Source organism: Odocoileus virginianus, chromosome 32 (assembly GCF_023699985.2).
Source record: "Odocoileus virginianus isolate 20LAN1187 ecotype Illinois chromosome 32, Ovbor_1.2, whole genome shotgun sequence".
NCBI classification, from domain to species: Eukaryota; Metazoa; Chordata; class Mammalia; order Artiodactyla; family Cervidae; genus Odocoileus; species Odocoileus virginianus.
In genome coordinates, this window is record NC_069705.1 from 41,398,174 (window position 1) to 41,414,680 (window position 16,507).

General features: G+C 46.4%; 1 protein-coding gene across 5 annotated transcripts in view; it reads right to left on the bottom strand.

Moving 5' to 3' along the window:
- Positions 1 to 16,507, bottom strand: part of DLGAP2 (DLG associated protein 2) — a 620,511-nt gene that overhangs the window by 578,724 nt on the left and 25,280 nt on the right. Inside the window, exon 1 of one of the 5 annotated variants that reach the window (XM_070460163.1) lies at positions 1,312 to 1,394. The exons of the other annotated variants lie outside the window; for them this stretch is intronic. The gene's annotated coding sequence lies outside the window, so the exon portion shown is untranslated. Of the gene's footprint in view, positions 1 to 1,311; positions 1,395 to 16,507 lie in introns of those variants that run through there. 5 annotated transcript variants of the gene reach the window in all.

Below are 16,507 nucleotides of genomic sequence, written 5' to 3' on the forward strand. Positions count from 1 at the left end.
GTACAGAAAAACCTTGCACATTTGGAAACAGTCTATGATGTGACTGCTCTACTTTGTGACCCCTGGTCTCTGGTGGGAACAGGCAACTGACAGATCTGTGTATATGATTCCTGAAACATTTCACTGGAGCCCATGGGACTGCAGCACAGGGTCCTGAGCCTCTGCTACAGACTGAGCACCTGCGTCCTCCCAACACCAGGCAGTAACCCACCCCACGCTGAAGAGATCATCGGGGTGCAGCCCCCATGCACAGGATCAGTGCCCTGATGACAGAGACCCTGAGAGCCCCCAGACCTCTCCCCATATGAGGACACAGAAGAAGATGTCGTCTGCCAACTAGGAAGCTCTCAGCAGACATGGGATCTGTGAGTCGCCCGGATGCCAGGTCTTGTTCCTACAGTCTGAACCTTCCAAGGGCGGAACCACCTCATTTCCAAAGTCCCTCTCTGGTCTATAACATGCTCAGTCACTCAGTCCTGTCTGACTCTGCGACCCCATGGACTGTAGTCCCCCAGGCTCCTCTGTCCATGGGATTCTTCAGGCAGAATACTCAAGTGGGTTGCAATTTCCTGCTCCAGGGGATCTTCCTGACCCAGGGGTCGAACCGCATTCCCTGCATTGCTGGTGGGTTTCCCACCGCTGAGCCAGCAGGAAGGCCCTGGTCTATAGAGTGTCCATATCTGTTAAAAACTGAATGAGCTAATTCCATTTAGCTCTTTCTCTCCTAGGGACTGACGCCAGGAGCTGACATTCGGCCCCAACGCGGCTGCAAAGTCAACCCGAGAGGACTCAAGCTGAACGCACGGCCACCCTGCGCCCACCCTGAGAGCGGAGCTGACGGAGCGCCGGCCTGAGGCCCACGGGCCGGCTCTCCGGGGTCCGAGTCGACCCGGCGCCTCTCCCATCGCCGAGGTCCTCAGGTCTTAGCCCTCACCGTCTGCGCCTGCAACCTCACAGGGGTCCTAAGGGGGTGATGGGTGCGCCTCTCCTGACTAGGCACCGAGCAGCCGCTGCCCTGGTCCCCGCGGCCGCCCCGTCCGCGCCCCACTCCCCGGCCCCCCGACAGGGAGCCCTTCCGGTTGTTCCCCCTCAGGCGGTCCGAATCCCCGACAACAGCTTCCCTCAGGCCCCTCGTTTTTCGTGCTCCTCAAAGCCCGTTCCCTTGGGGTGCCCGGGGTCCAGGAGAGCCCTCGAACCCGAAGTACAGATTCCGGAGGCAGCCATGATCCGGCCCTTGAGTAAGTCACGGGCCAAGAGAAAAACGGAAATCCAGAGTCAGACCCCAGTGCCCCACAAAACAGAAACCTTTACCTGAAACCAGGGTGACTGCGAAACCTGGGCACAGGCAGCGCTTGAGTGAGGAGCCGCGAGGCCCCGGCGCTGCGGCTGAGGGGCGCGGGGTCACGTGTGCGGCCACGTGCTCGCTCCGCGCAGTGGGCCCAGTGAGCGCTTAGCGCATGCGCAGACAAGCTACACCGGTGGGATTCGTAGGCCATCCTGATCAACAGGGCGTATGCAGACCTTTCACGTGTCTTCAAATTGATTTTTAATGTTTTACTTATAGAGGACTGGGTGGTACTGATACACAAATCTCCTTCTTAGCTCTTCCAGGGTATAGGGAATCTTGTAGCCTATTATTAGAGTGCAGGAAGGAGCGGTGTTATCTCTTTTTCTACTTAAGTCTCAGTCTTAGGACTGGAAACAGAGCTTCTCAGTGGTCCTGCCTTACCTCCAGCTCTAAGTTTACATCCAACACAAACTCCTGCCACTGTTCCAACGGTATGGCCTGTGTTCAGTTGTGAACAACTCTTTGTGACCCCATGGATTGTAGCCGCCAGGCTGCTCTGTCCATGAGATTTCCCAGGCAAGAATACTGGAGTGGATTGCTATTTCCTCCTCTGGGGGATCTTCAGACCTAGGGATCGAACCAGCGTGTCCTGCATTAGCAGGCGGATTCTTTACCACTTACCACCTGGGAAGCCTGGTACTGATGTACCACTTGTGAATTCCTGGTCTAGTTTTACCAAGGACTGGACACACAAGCATTCTCTGATTTTCCAGGCACTCTTGTTGTGTAGAAGAGCAAGCCATGTCTCTGCCATCTGGGTGGTGTCTGCCCCTGGCAGTGTTTCCTAAGAAGACTTAAAGTACCCACAGCTGTCTGCCTCACCTTACCTTGTTTCCTTGGAAATCATGACTTGTAGAACCTTCCTTTCCAGCATAAATCCTGCAACACCTCTTTCCTTGATACCCAGGACAGAGATGTAAGTAGAATCAACCCATACATAAAAGAACTCATGGCAGCATATTGTAAAGACCGACACATCATAGTTAGAAAGGATTCACTTAGAGTCCGGTGATTCCAACTGGAAATTCTAAGATTTTTCAGTTGGGTCACATATCAAATTTTAAAATAAGTCCACACTCTAATGGCACCACCACTGTGTGGTACTGGACAAGAAGCAAGCTTTCCAAGCACTGGGGACTTTTCTGTGAAAAGGAGGGAAGTAGACCGACACCAAACAGCCTGGCCTAAGCAGCCTGCCACACTAGGGACACGCCAGCAAAGGCAGCTTTCCGCTCTGCTTTGCAAATGCTGAGGAACCGTCCAGTCTGTGGTCCTGAACCACATTCTCATGGAAATGAACCAGCCTGTCCTGAAACTATACCTCTACCTTTTGAATTGTCTGCATCATACTTAAAACAACTAATTCATCTTGGTAACACCTATAAATTAAAACAATGAAAAACTAAGCCACTACCTGTTTTAACTCTGGTCTGGTCACATAAGCTACTATTAGTCATTTCACTAAAACGTGAGAATCAGCAATGATACTATGAATGAACTTGTTTTCCTACAAATGAACTCAATAACTGTTTTAATTTGCAGAAAGGTAGGTTTCCGTGTGTATTTTAACCAGTGTTGTGGACTATGTCCCTGCAAAACGCATCTGCTTAACTGCCAATGTGACTGCTTGGGAACAGGGCCGTTAAGGCCGTAATTAAAGTCCTACAAGGTCCTAAGGGTGGAACCCCAGCCGACAGAACTCCTGGCCTAATAAGAAGAGAGACAGGAGGAGGAGGGCAGAAGCCCTGAGGTCAGGCGAGGAGAGGGGAAGCAGCTTTACCAGGAACCAGCCCGGCCAGCCCCGGGCCCAGATGGCCGGCCTCCAGAATGAGAAGCAGACAGCCATGCTTGAGCCCTGGCCTGGCCTCTTGTTCTGGCAGCCAGGGCAGCTGAAAACGGTCAGAGGAAGAGAAGCACAAATACACACTGACGCACCACCACTCTGCTTGGGAATCCATGAAACACACTGCTTCAGCCAATTATGTATGAAGAACAAACAAGACTCATAATAAAGTCAATTTCAATTAGAAAGATATGATCAATTTTATCATTTCCCAAATTATCCAGTTTCATCAATGTTGTGCCCAAATCACTATAAAACAAAAAATCATCTGAAAAGAAATCTGTGTTTCTGTCACCAATAAAACAGTTCTCCATAAGGCATTAAGATCAGTGTTTCTCACATTCTGATTTAAAACGACAAAATGTGTTGCCTAGGGCTGGTGGAAGCTTCATGGCCAGCCCCTCCTCCCCAGCCCCAGGACGTGTTTTGGACGGCAGAGGGCACCAGCCCTCCTGCTGGCCTGCAGCCGGAGCCCCATGAGGCTCCATGAGGAGCCATGAGGCTCACACACAGCACTTCTGACCAGAATCAGAGGAAGCCATGCTTCACTCTGGTGTGGCTCATCCACAGCGGTGACAGGGCATCTCTGTGGTCATCTCCAAAATCATCACAAAGCATCATTACCCAAGACCAAACTTAGAAAGTAGGTGATCTGTAAACAAACAAGATCATAGCATGTAAAAATGAAATAGTGAGATGAGAATTTCTGAAAGGTGGTTTGATCCACATAAAGTTGATGGATGCTACGTTCTAATTTTTTTTACTGTGTCAGGGAAAGAACATTTAACATGGGATCCATTCGAAGTCCAGCACAGCACTGACCGCCGGTGGGACGTGGGGCAGCAGAGCTCGGAGCTCATGCACCTGCTGAACTGGGGAAAACACACAAGTCTCCTCACGGTCGCTGCCTTAGAGATATTTTAGGATGCGGGTGGGGAGCCACATAAGACAAGAGGGGGGTGGGCTCGATGCCTGAAAAACCTGCCTTTCAGTTCCTGTCCCACCACCTACCAGTTACTCGGACCTGACCAAGTCACCTCGCCCCTGCACTGACCCTTGAACTTCATGCCCACCTCGCGGGCACAAATGAGCACCACTGCCACTCTGACTGCCAGGACAACCAGCACAAGAGGGGACCAAGATGCAGGCAGTAACATGGAGACGGAGCCCCCAGAAACTCAGGGCCTGGGGGCCAGGACTGGCCTGACCCCTTCACGTGCGCTCCCCGCTCCATGACATGCAGGAGTCGGTGGGAGCGCAAAGCCCAAACCCCAGATGTCTACCGGCACTAAAATGTGCCACTTAGGAAGGCAGGAGGGGTCTTGCAGGAAAGAGTGTTTCCTGGTGAAAGAAGTGACCCAGGAGGTGAGGAGGCTCAGAGAGCACACACTGAGGACGCTGCCCACAGGGCCACCAGCCCGGCCAGCCGCTCAGCAAGGTGGCATCAAAGCTGCAGACACAGGAAGTGAACAGTACACCACCTGAAACACCCACAAAGTTCAAGTTACGGGCAATGGCCCTTTGTCTTTATCATCCTTTGTGACTCTAAAAGGTATCTGGGAAGGGCCCCAGTGGGGATGAGAAACGCTGCCCCGGCACCATCAGTGGAACCCTGATGAGCCCAGACGCACTCATCATGGCCACCCTGCGCCAGCTCCCCACCAGACGGGGCTGCACATCAGGAAAGCAGGGACCCCATTCAGGACTACAAATTGTCATTCTGGAGGGAGAATAGTGTAGTGAATGAAGAAAGAGCACAAAACAAAGGAAAATTCATACACCGGTTACACAGTTGTTGTTATTACACCAATAATAACAATACATCGGGGATGCAGAACAATGGGGCTGCGTTGCAAGTGAAACTCTCTTTTTGAGGAAGTAATGATCATCAGAGACCATGGGTTTTTCCTGTGTCACTGGCCCCTGGCTCAGTAGTCTAGGTTCTGCAGAACGATCATCCACTGAGCATCCACGGAGCAGCGCTGCTGGCCCCTGAGGGGACAGAGCACAGAGGTGAGGGACGCAGACACATCTGTGCCCTGATCCTGCTCTGCATGCCCACACCGGGCTCCATGCTCACAACCACCCTGTGAACTGGAGCAAGCCTCTCCTTTTAGGTAAGGAAACCAGTACTGAGGACAAGTGACTCATCTGCTATAAGACAGTAAGGGTGAGGTCATAATTAGATTTAGATTTATGTGGCTCCAAACCCATATTCCTCACTGCTATGCCACACAAACACACGAGTGTGCCACCAACGAAAAAAAAAATCTGCAAATAAATTCAAAACCAGCTCTCAGAGGATCCGAGTTTGCAAGCTCCTAACAGCTGATGGGTTGATTCCAGGGGGTTTCCTTAGAAACAGTGAACTCTGTGAGTTACAGGAGGAGAAAGATGGTCAGGGAAGTGGGGGCAGGTACTTGTGGAGAGTCTTCTAGAAGCAGAGACAGAGGTGGGAAGAAGCTCCTTCTCCATTTTAGGGTGCAGATACTTCACAAAGTCAGTTTCATTTTAAATATAACAGGCAAAGTGTGAGGCAGGAGCTGCTGGCGATGCTCCTGAGGAAAATTTCTACCTTATAGTCTGTGCTTCTGGTCCAAGACACAGAATCCTATTCTGATTGGCCATTCGGGTGCACTACTATCATTTCAACTGAAATAGGTCTGGATTATTTTCATATCTCCAGGCAAGATGAAGGAAGCACAAGCCCTCTAACAAAACACACTTAATGTATGTGATGGGACATGATGTATTTTATGGACAAAATTCAGGCTGACTACAAACATAACTGTAACCATAATCTTTAATTATGAGAGGTGCTGGAGATCCCTGCAGTGAGACACAAGCAAAAAAACTTCAAAAAACATTAAGAAAATGTATTTTAGAAGCTCCTATATATCAACAATCATGTATTTCAATCCTTTAAAGTCTAAGACATAGGAGAAAACATGAAGTGTTAAAATCACATCACTTCTTAAAAATCTATGTCCGCCACCAGAAAATACCTACAGTTAGTGTAAACACCGGTGCAGGGTAGAGCTTCGAGAAATCCTTATGTGTTGACTCTTCTAGCATCAGTAAAACATTTTTAAAAAGTAGTATATTAGTCAGGGAATCATATACTCAGCATCTCCCTACAAACTTTTATTATGGTAAAATAGACATAGAATTTACCATATTAACCTTTTTTAAGCACTCAATTCAATGTCACTAAGTACAAATACAGTCACAATGTTGTGCAGCCATAAACACTATTTACATAGTTTTTAAAATATTCACAGTAAGGAGGCTTAGTACACACACCAGGAACTATGAACAAACCAGGTACAAGTCCAAACACCTGAGCTTCCGCTCAGAAAACAACAGTAGGCTGGAACAGGTCTCAGGACAGCCCCCCATGTGGACCAGGTACCCCGATCCAGGTCCCAGCCTCTGGACTTGCCATGAGCTTCTGGTCATAGGACCCAGCCACTCGGGGCTCCCTGCCTCCACCATCACCTCAGAGAGTGATCCCCACAAGAGGCAACTCGTGGCTGGGACTTCCGAGGGCCTCTGTCCAGAGCTATTTAACAGTGGGGCTCGGATTCCCCAGCCCAGCACGCTGCACCCCACTTCTCCATGCTGTGTTTCTGTTCACTGGAAGGTCCACGGCTAGGGACGTGTCTGCAGACGAGGTGACAGCTCTGCACCCACCTGGCCCCCGGAGTCCCCCGCATCACTCAGGGTACACGTTTCCCTTCTGCTGGGACCCTGACATGGCCCTGCCCACACCACGGCACTCAGGGACCTTCCCACAGAGCACCCAGTCGGACACAGTTCAGAACACGGCTATACTCACAGCTCATTAGGCACCAACAGAAAAGCAATGAACTGCCTGGTGAGTCCCCGCCTGTGGGCAAAGCAGCCAGGAGACCAGAGTCCCTGCAGGGAGGCACCACCGAGTGAACGGGGGACAGACGTACGGCTTCTCTTTGCCCACCTTTACTGAAACATGGGCTTCCCAGGTGGCTCAGAGGTAAAGAATCTGCCTGCCATTGCAGGAGACACAGGTTCCATCCCTGGGCGAGGAGGATCCCCTGGAGAAGGGCATGGCTACCCACTCTAGTATCCTTGACTGGAGAATTCCATGGACAGAGGAGCCTGGTGGGCTACAGTCCATGGCGTTACAAAGAGTCAGACACAGCTGAGCAACACTGAAATACAACGGACACACAGACACAACACTGTGAATTTAAGGTCTAGATATGAAGATCTGACACATGTATATATTGTGAAGTGTGACTTAACAAGTCCTTCACCTCACATGGTTTCCATTTGTTGTTGTTGCTGTTGTGACGAGACCATCAATGCTCTAAACTCAGAGCAACTTCAGGTGCATAATACACAACTAACCAGTCACCTAGCTGGGTGTCAGACCCCCAGACTTGTTCATCCTGTAACTGGAAGCTTTTACCTTTGACCAACACAGGGTCCTTGGGCAACCACCATTCTATCCTTTGCTTCTATGAGCTCAACTGGTTCTGTTCTAGTTTTCTTTTTTGAATTCCACATATAAGTGAGATCATACCATATTGATCTTTCTCTGACATTTCACTTAACATAACGCCCTTGGGTTCCATCCCTGTTATCACAAAAAGGCAGGATTTCCTTCTTCTAAAGGCTTACTGATATTCCATCGGGTATGTACACACTGTGTATATGTGACCATTCATCCACCAGTGGACATTCAGGTTGTTTCTGTCTTGGCTTGTAAATAATGTTACAATGAGCACGGCAGTACAGATAGTACCTTGAGATAGTGATTTAATTTCCTTTGGATATATGACATACCTTATTTTTAAAAAGTTTTCAAAAATACATACAGGTAAAAATATATATTTTTAAATGTATTTAAGAGTATTACCAAATTACTAAGATATTTAAGTTCTTAAATGAAGAAATACTATTATATTCCTTAGCTGTTATTACCGAAGAGTGTAAGACTTTTAACATTAACATTACATGCTATTGCTTTTTAAAAAGTTGGTCCACCCTTGTTCCTGTTGTTGAGTCACTAAGTCTTGTCTGACTCTTTGCAACCCCATGGATTGCAGCACGCCAGGCTCCTCTGCCCTTCACTATCAAATTTTTTTGCTCAAATTTATTTCCATTGAGTCAGTAACGCTATCCAACCATCTCATCCTCTGCCGCCCCTTTCTCCTCCTGCCCTCAATCCTTCCCAGAATCAGGGTCTTTTACAACGAGTCGGCTCTTTGCATCAGGTGGCCACAGTGTTGGAGCTTCACCATCAGTCTTTCCAATGAATATTCAGAGTTGATTTCCTTTAGGATGGACTGGTTGGATCTCTTTGTGGCCCAAGGGACTCAGGGCCCTACAGAGGCCCTGACACTCACCCCTAACATCCGTGTGGAATCCCAGTTCCTTGACCAGGAGCAGATCTGCCCCCTTGCAGTGGAAGTATGGAGTCTTAACCACAGGACCACCAGAGAAGTCCTGTGTTCACTCTTTTATCCTTAATAACACAGCCCCTGAGTCTAAAGATTTGTCAACATGGTGGAAAAATAACACAAAATTTGCTATTTTAACCATTTTTAAGTGTATAATTCAAGGGCCTTAACTATATTCATGATGTCCTACAATTAGCTGCATTGTTTCCAAAATGTTTCAACAGCCTGAAAAGAAACTTTGTGCCCTGTAACCCCATCTGTCTCCCCCAACCCAGCCCCTGATAACCTGTGTTATACTCTGTCTCTGACTTTGCCTGTTCTGAGCATTTCACATAATTCAATTTAGTTCAGTCACTCAGTCATGTCCGACTCTTTGGGACCCCATGAACCACAGCATGCCAGGCCTCCCTGTCCATCACCAACTCCCGGAGTTTACCCAAACTCTCGTCCATTGAGTCAGTGATGCCATCCAGCCATCTCATCCTCTGTCTTCCCCTTCTCCTCCTGCCTTCAATCTTTCCCAGCATCAGCGTCTTTTCAAATGAGTCAGCTCTTCACATCAGGTGGCCAAAAGATTGGAGTTTCACCTTCAATATCAGTCCTTCCAATGAACACCCAGGACTGTTTTCCTTTAGGATGGACTGGTTGGATCCCCTTGCAGTCCAAGGGACTCTCAAGAGTCTTCTCCAACACCACAGTTAAAAAGCATCAATTCTTCGGTGCTCAGCTTTCTTTACAGTCCAACTCTCACATCCATACATGACCACTGGAAAAACCATAGCCTTGACTAGATGTACCTTTGTTGACAAAGTAATGTCTCTGCTTTTTAATATGCTGTTTAGGTTGGTCATAACTTTCCTTCCAAGGAGTAAGCATCTTTTAATTTCATGGCTGCAATCACCATCTGCAGTGATTTTGGAGCCCCCAGAAATAAGGTCAGCCACTGTTGGAACCATCCAATATCTGTACTTCTGTGTCTGAATTACTTCATTCAGCACAATGTTTTCCAGATCCATCATCCTGTAGCAGTGTCAGACTGCATCTTTTTCAAGGCTGAATAATATTCCACTGTACAGATAGACCACATTGTTTATCCCTTTATCACCCATAGGCAGTGGGGGGTGTTCCACCTTCTAGCAACTGTGAATAAAGGCTAGGACAGTCGCATATGAGTCCCAGTTAGAGTTGCTGCTTTCAGATCACTTAAGTACATATTAGGAGTGGGACTGTTGGGTCACAAGGTATTTCTGTGAACTTTCTGAAGGTCTGCCAAGCTGTATGCCAAGCTGTGTACCATATTTTCCATTCCCACCAGCAAAGTATGAGGGTTCCAGTTTCCCCACATCCTGACCAGAACTTATTTTCCTTTCCTTTGTTTTGGGGTTTTCAGTTGTTCTTGGTTTGCTTGTTTGTTTTTGCCATCCTGGTAGGTGTGAAGTGATATCTCTGTGGTTTTGATTTGCATTTTCCTAATGCAGATGGTGATTGCAGCCATGAAATAAAAGATACTTACTCCTTGGAAGAAAAGTTATGACCAACCTAGACAGCATATTAAAAAGCAGAGACATTACTTTGCCAACAAAGGTCCGTCTGGTCAAGGCTATGGTTTTTCCAGTGGTCAAGTATGGATGTGAGAGTTGGGACTGTGAGGAAAGCTGAGCACCCAAAAATTGATGCTTTTGAACTGTTGTGTCGGAGAAGACTCTTGACAGTCCCTTGGACTGCAAGGAGATCCAACCAGTCCATCTCAAAGGAGATCAGTCCTGGGTGTTCATTGGAAGGACTGATGTTGAAGCTGAAACTCCAGTACTTTGGCCACCTCATGTGAAGAGTTGACTCATTGGAAAAGACCGTGATGCTGGGACGGATTGGGGGCAGGAGGAGAAGGGGACGACAGAAGATGAGATGGCTGGATGGCATCACCAACTCGATGGGCATGAGTTTGAGTAAACTCCGGGAGTTGGTGATGGACAGGGAGGCCTGGCGTGCTGCGGTTCATGGGGTCACAAAGTGTCGGACACGACTGAGTGACTGAATTGAACTGAACTGAATGACTAATGATGTTGAGCATCTTTACATGTGTGTTGACCATTTTAGATAACCTTTGGAGAAATAGCGATTACTGTCCTTTGTCCATTTTTAACTGGGTTGGGTTGTTTGTTGTCTTGTGGTTGAATTACAAGATTTATACATTCTGAATATTAAACCCGTACCAGATATGTGATTTGCCAATATTCTCTCATGTTTGTGGACTTTCTTTTATTCTATTGATGATGCTTTTTTTGCACAAAAGTTTTATAATATAAACAAGGCCCAATTTATATATTTATATATATATATATATATATATATATATATATATATATATATACACATACAAATTCTTTACTAAGTCACTAGAGAAGATAGATAGATAGATAGATAGATAGATAGATAGATAGATATAGTTATCTTTTGTTACCTGTGTTTCTGGTGCTGTATTTGAGAAACCATTTCCATACCAACAGTATAAAAAATTTATTCCCATGTTTTCTTCTAAGGGTTTCAGCTCTTACAGTATTTGATCCATGCTGAGTTAATGTCTGTATATGGTATGAGGTAGGGGTCCAGATTCACTCTTGTGCAAGTGGACATCCCATTTTCCCAGCATCAATTGTTGAAGGCACTAATTTTTCCCCACTGAATAGACTTGGCACTCCTCTCAAAAATCAGTTGCTACTCCATTTTTATATGAGCCATAAGCTAAAAATGGTTTTCACATTGTTACATGACTTTAAAAACCAAAATAATAATGTTTCATGACATGTGAAAACTATATAGAATTCAGTTTTCAGTATCTATAAAGTTTTCTTGGAATATGGCAATGTGTATTCATTTATGTGTGGTGAGGGCTATTTTCAGAAGATAATGGCAGAGATGAGAAGTGTAAGAGAGACGAAATGACCTGAAAAGCCTAAAATATTCACTATCTGACCTTTTATAGAAGTGTGCATATTGCTGCTTTAGGATGAATACTACCTCTCCCAGCTTACCTTGAAGACAGCAATGACCACAGACTAAATTTCATAAGGTAAGATGTTAGCAGAAATGTTGTGTGACCCCCTAAGACAGGCGCTTAATAATAGGGAGTGCTTAACAATAGCCCTTCTTAGTGCTGGGTGGAAAGTTTATATGATGACTGGCGTCCATCTTGGCACATGAGACAGAAGTCCCATTTGAAAGAGGCAGAGCGACAAGCTCGAGGACATTCACATCCGTGATGCCGAAGGAGCGTCCACAGGGCCATGCATGCACCCAAGTTGGCCTTTCTTTATATATATATATATATATATATATATAAAATCAACGTCTATTTAACTCACTGTTATTTCAAGATCTTTTTTAGATATTGTGTTAGAACCTAATCTACACTGAAATTCATCTGCCCCTAAGAGCTGCAGTATTTCAATGTCATTTAAGTCAATCAAGTCAAATGCCATGCTTTTGGCAAATGATTAGTTTGTTCCCAGAACAATATCTCAACAGAAACTGCCTCTACCAACTGGGGGACCCAACTGTTATACAGCTACTTGGTGAATAATGTCTTTCATTTTTCCAGCCACTGTGTAACAGGCTTAAGAATATTCTCAACAAACTACATACATACCAAAGGAAAACAAGGTCTTTACCAAACACAGTACTTAAAACGTATCAATTATCAAATCATCTAAGTCATAGAAGGACTAGCTGAAAATCTTCTAGTCCATGTTACCGATATATTTTTTTTTGCATTTGAATTATATAAACTTACACACAAAAAGCCTAGTATAAAATGCAGGTAAAAATAGACAAGCTTGTATTGAAGCTGGGGTAGGGGGAGAGATGTGAGTGCCACCCACTCCCCCTAATTCTCAAGTTCTTTCTGCAATACGGCATAGTTCAGAGACACTAGGAACTGTGGGGTTAGGTCTCAGACCACTGCAATGAAGTGAATCACACAAAATTTTGGTTTCCCAGTGCATGAAAAAGTTGTCTGCATACTATACTGCAGTCTGTTAAGTATACAACAGCATTATGTATAAAAAATTATACATATCTTAATTAAAAAGTACTTTACTGCTAAAAAGACATGCTGAACCTTCAGCAAGTTGTAATATTTTTCTCAGTGAAGGGTCTTGATGTTGATGGCTGCTGATGGATCAGGCTGGTGGTTGCTGCAGGCTGGGGTGGAAATTTCTTAAATTAAGACAACAGTGAGGTCCACTGTATTGACTGACCCCTTCCTTTCATGAACAATTTCTCTGCAGTAGCAACATTGTTTGATAGCATTTTATCCACAGCAGAACATCTTTCAAAACTGTGGTCAGTCCTCTTAAGCCCTTCTGTTGTTTTATCAACTAAGTTTACTGAATAGTCTAAATCCTCTTGTCATTTCAAACACCTTCACAGCATCTTCATCAGGAATAGATTCCATCTCAAGAAGCCGCCCTCTTTGTTCATCCGTAAGAAGCAACTCTTCATCCTTCAGGTTTCATCATGAGATGCAGCACTTCAGTCCCATCTTCAGACTCCACTTCTGATTCTAGTTCTCTTGCTGTTTCCACAGCATCGCAGTTCCTTCCTCCACTGAGGTCTTGAACCTCCGCAAAGTCATTCATGAGGGTTGGAACCAACTTCTTCCAAACTCTTGTTAATGTTGATATGTTGTCCTCTTCCCATGAACCACGACTGTTCTTAATGGCACTGAGAATCGTGAATTCTTTCCAGTAGGTTTTCAATGGACTTGACTTGATTGCCCAGATCCATTAGAGGAGTCACTCTTTATGTTATACAGTTTTAGCATTATGATATGTGTTTCTTAAATAGTAAGACTTGAAAGTAGGAATTTCTGATTGATCTGTGGGCTGCAAAATGGATGTTGTGTCAGCAGCCACGAAAACAACATTCATCTCATTGTCCCTCCCCATCAGCACTCCTGGGTGAGCAGGGTCATTGTCAGTAAGTGGAATAATTTGAAAGGAATATTTTTTTTCTGAGCAGCAGGTCTCAACAGTCGGCTGAAAATATTCAGCTAACCATGTTGTAAACAGATGTGCCGTCATTCAGGCTTTGTTGTTCCATTTACAGAGCACAGGAAGAGTACGTTTAGCATAATCCTAAGAGCCCTAGGATTTTCAGATGGTCAAGGAGCACTGGCTTCAACTTAGAGTCATCAGCTGCATTAGCTCCTAACGAGAGGGTCAGTCCTGTGAAGATTTGAAGCCAGGTATTGACTTCTCCTCTGTCACTATGAAGGTCCTAGATGGCATCTTCTTCCGGTAGAAGGGTGTTTCATCCACCTTGACAATCACTAACTCTAGATCTGGATAACTTGCTGCAGCTTCTACATCAGCACTGGCTAGAAAACTGACTGGCCCACAACATGCGGATGAGTTTTACGAACTCGTGAAACGGAACAGCTTGGGCTCAGGATCAGCGTCAGGCCAGACGGCACTCGAGGACTCCACAGTTACCATCTTGTTAACATTGCCTCAGAAGATACAGTATGAGTTTTAGATGAAACTGAGAGTTCTTTTTTAAACACCACAGTGACAAATATATATAATAAGCGTTTAGGTCAGTTTTGATCTCATCAAAAGACATCCGTAAGCTACCGAGTAAGGATTTAAAAGGTGCTATGAAAGAAGTCACTGTGTAAAGAGGACCTAAACTGAAGCTGCGGCCCCACACTGCATGCTGCTGCTCAGAGGCACACCCAGGGCCCTCCAGGCAGGGGGAAGCGAGTGAGCGGCAGCTGTTGGCACCCCTCAGAAGGCCGGGAACTGTGTGCAGACAGAGCTCTGACGGCGGATTCCCAGGGGAAGGGACCAACACTCAGTGTCACCCAACGTGGTGTTGTTCAGTCGCCCAGTTGTGTCCGACTCTTTGTGACCCCGTGGGCTGCAGGCCATCGGATTCTCCAGGCAAGAACAGTGAAGTGGGTTGCCATGCCCTCCTCCAGGGAATCTTCCAAACCCAGGGGTTGAACCCAGGTCTCCCACATTACAAGTGGATTCTTTATGACCTGAGCCACCAGGGAAGCCCTCATCTAACATACTTACACCCTAACATAGATGGGGAAGTGGGCAGACACAAACGTCCCATGGGAATGAAGGCACGGTCCTGTGAGAAGCCAGAGACATAGCCAGGACAGCTGGACAACTCTGGTACTGCGAGACCCCTGCTTTACTTATGAGCCAGTTCCTTTCTGCTTCATCCTCCCTGTTTTAAACAAGGAGATTATCAGCTGAAGTTCAGCACCGCAATAAGGAAGGTTTCTGTTTCTGCTGCCCTGATTCTTGGCAGCCTTTTCCAGGTCCACAGCAGGCACAGGGTTACTGTGTGTTCCGCATGCACGAGGCACTGTGTGGCACTTCTATGTGCCCTGGGGAGGGACGCCCAGCTCCCCACCAGGCAGGCTCACCCCCTCTTCAGCAGCACTGATGCTGGATGGGGCCTGACCTGATGCCAGCTGTGCCTCTCCAGATCACCTGCCCCATCCTCTATGCGTTCATCTCCATAACCATCTCTCTTTCTTCCCAGATCCTTTCAGACAGTCTCTCCCAGGAACAGCCTCAAAAGTGGGGGCCCCTGGCCCAACACAACCCACTTCAAGGTGCCATGTCCATGCCACTCCCTTGGGAGGTTCTCTCTTCACCAGGAGGACAGCATGGCCCATTTCAGCCCCTCTGATTCAGGCAGCACTGCTCATAAATTCCCTGAGCAGACGGCCCTTTATCCCCTGTGCGAAAAGGATTATCTGAATATGGTAGCACTGCACTTGGCTTAAATAAGAGGTAACTCCCTAAAAACTAGGTTTCTCAAATCAGTATAATAATAGAGGGCCAAGGCAGGAGATGTCTCCCCAGAACTGGGGGTGGGGGAGACGTGGGCCCTCCCAGCCTCTGCGTCTAGAGATGGTCTTCCCACGGCTCCTAACCCCATCCCCATGCTCCCCGAACACCAGACCCCTGATTCCCAATTCCACAAACTAGTGGTCTTTGTGATTTTTCTCAAGCACCCTTAGAAAAATTTTGAATGACTACTAGAGCATTACAAATGATTTAATTCCTAGAATAGCATATTGACTGCCATTAAATGAAATTGCTCCCCTGTTCTTCTCTATGCATCCAGTGGCCTCACAATGACTATATCCTTTGGGGGCCACCATGCTCCAGGCTGCCTGCCATGATACTGAGGCCAGGCAGACTGAGCCCCATAGACAGACTGCGCTCCTAGCAGGGGGCAAGTCCAACTCTGAGCTGTGTGTGAACCAAGCAGTTAGAAATTTTACACTGTTTCTTTTACACCTTCAGCTCTTAATTCCACTCCATTTACCGCAAAGGATTTCATCCTAAAGTAATATACTTTATGCTTGAAAGTTTTTATTGGTCATCACTTCATTCTTCCCTGCATCAAAGAAATGTATATGAATTGAAATAAGACATCCTGTGACCATGAGGTTCCAAGTGTTTTACAGAGATACTGCAAATTTTTATTAACAATTTTAAACATAAAAAGTAAACTTTCACCACTTCACAACAGAGTTCCTTTAAAAAATGTTTCCATGAATAACTACAACTTCTTGCTGTAGCGAAACTGGGTCCAGTATATTTCTGTTCTCTATTTTGTCTGCCGAGATGTAAGCATGAGAAACCTTTTTCACACAGAGACCCGAACCACTGATTCCCAGAAAGTGTTAGAGCAAAGTCACAGCAATCTTCCATCCAAAACCACTCTTGATGATGCACCAGATGACAATGGGAGGGGTCCTCCTCAGGTCTGGTGGAGAAGGAAGAACTCAGGACCACCTGACTGGCACCAGGACACGGTGCCCGGTCCCTAGGGCCA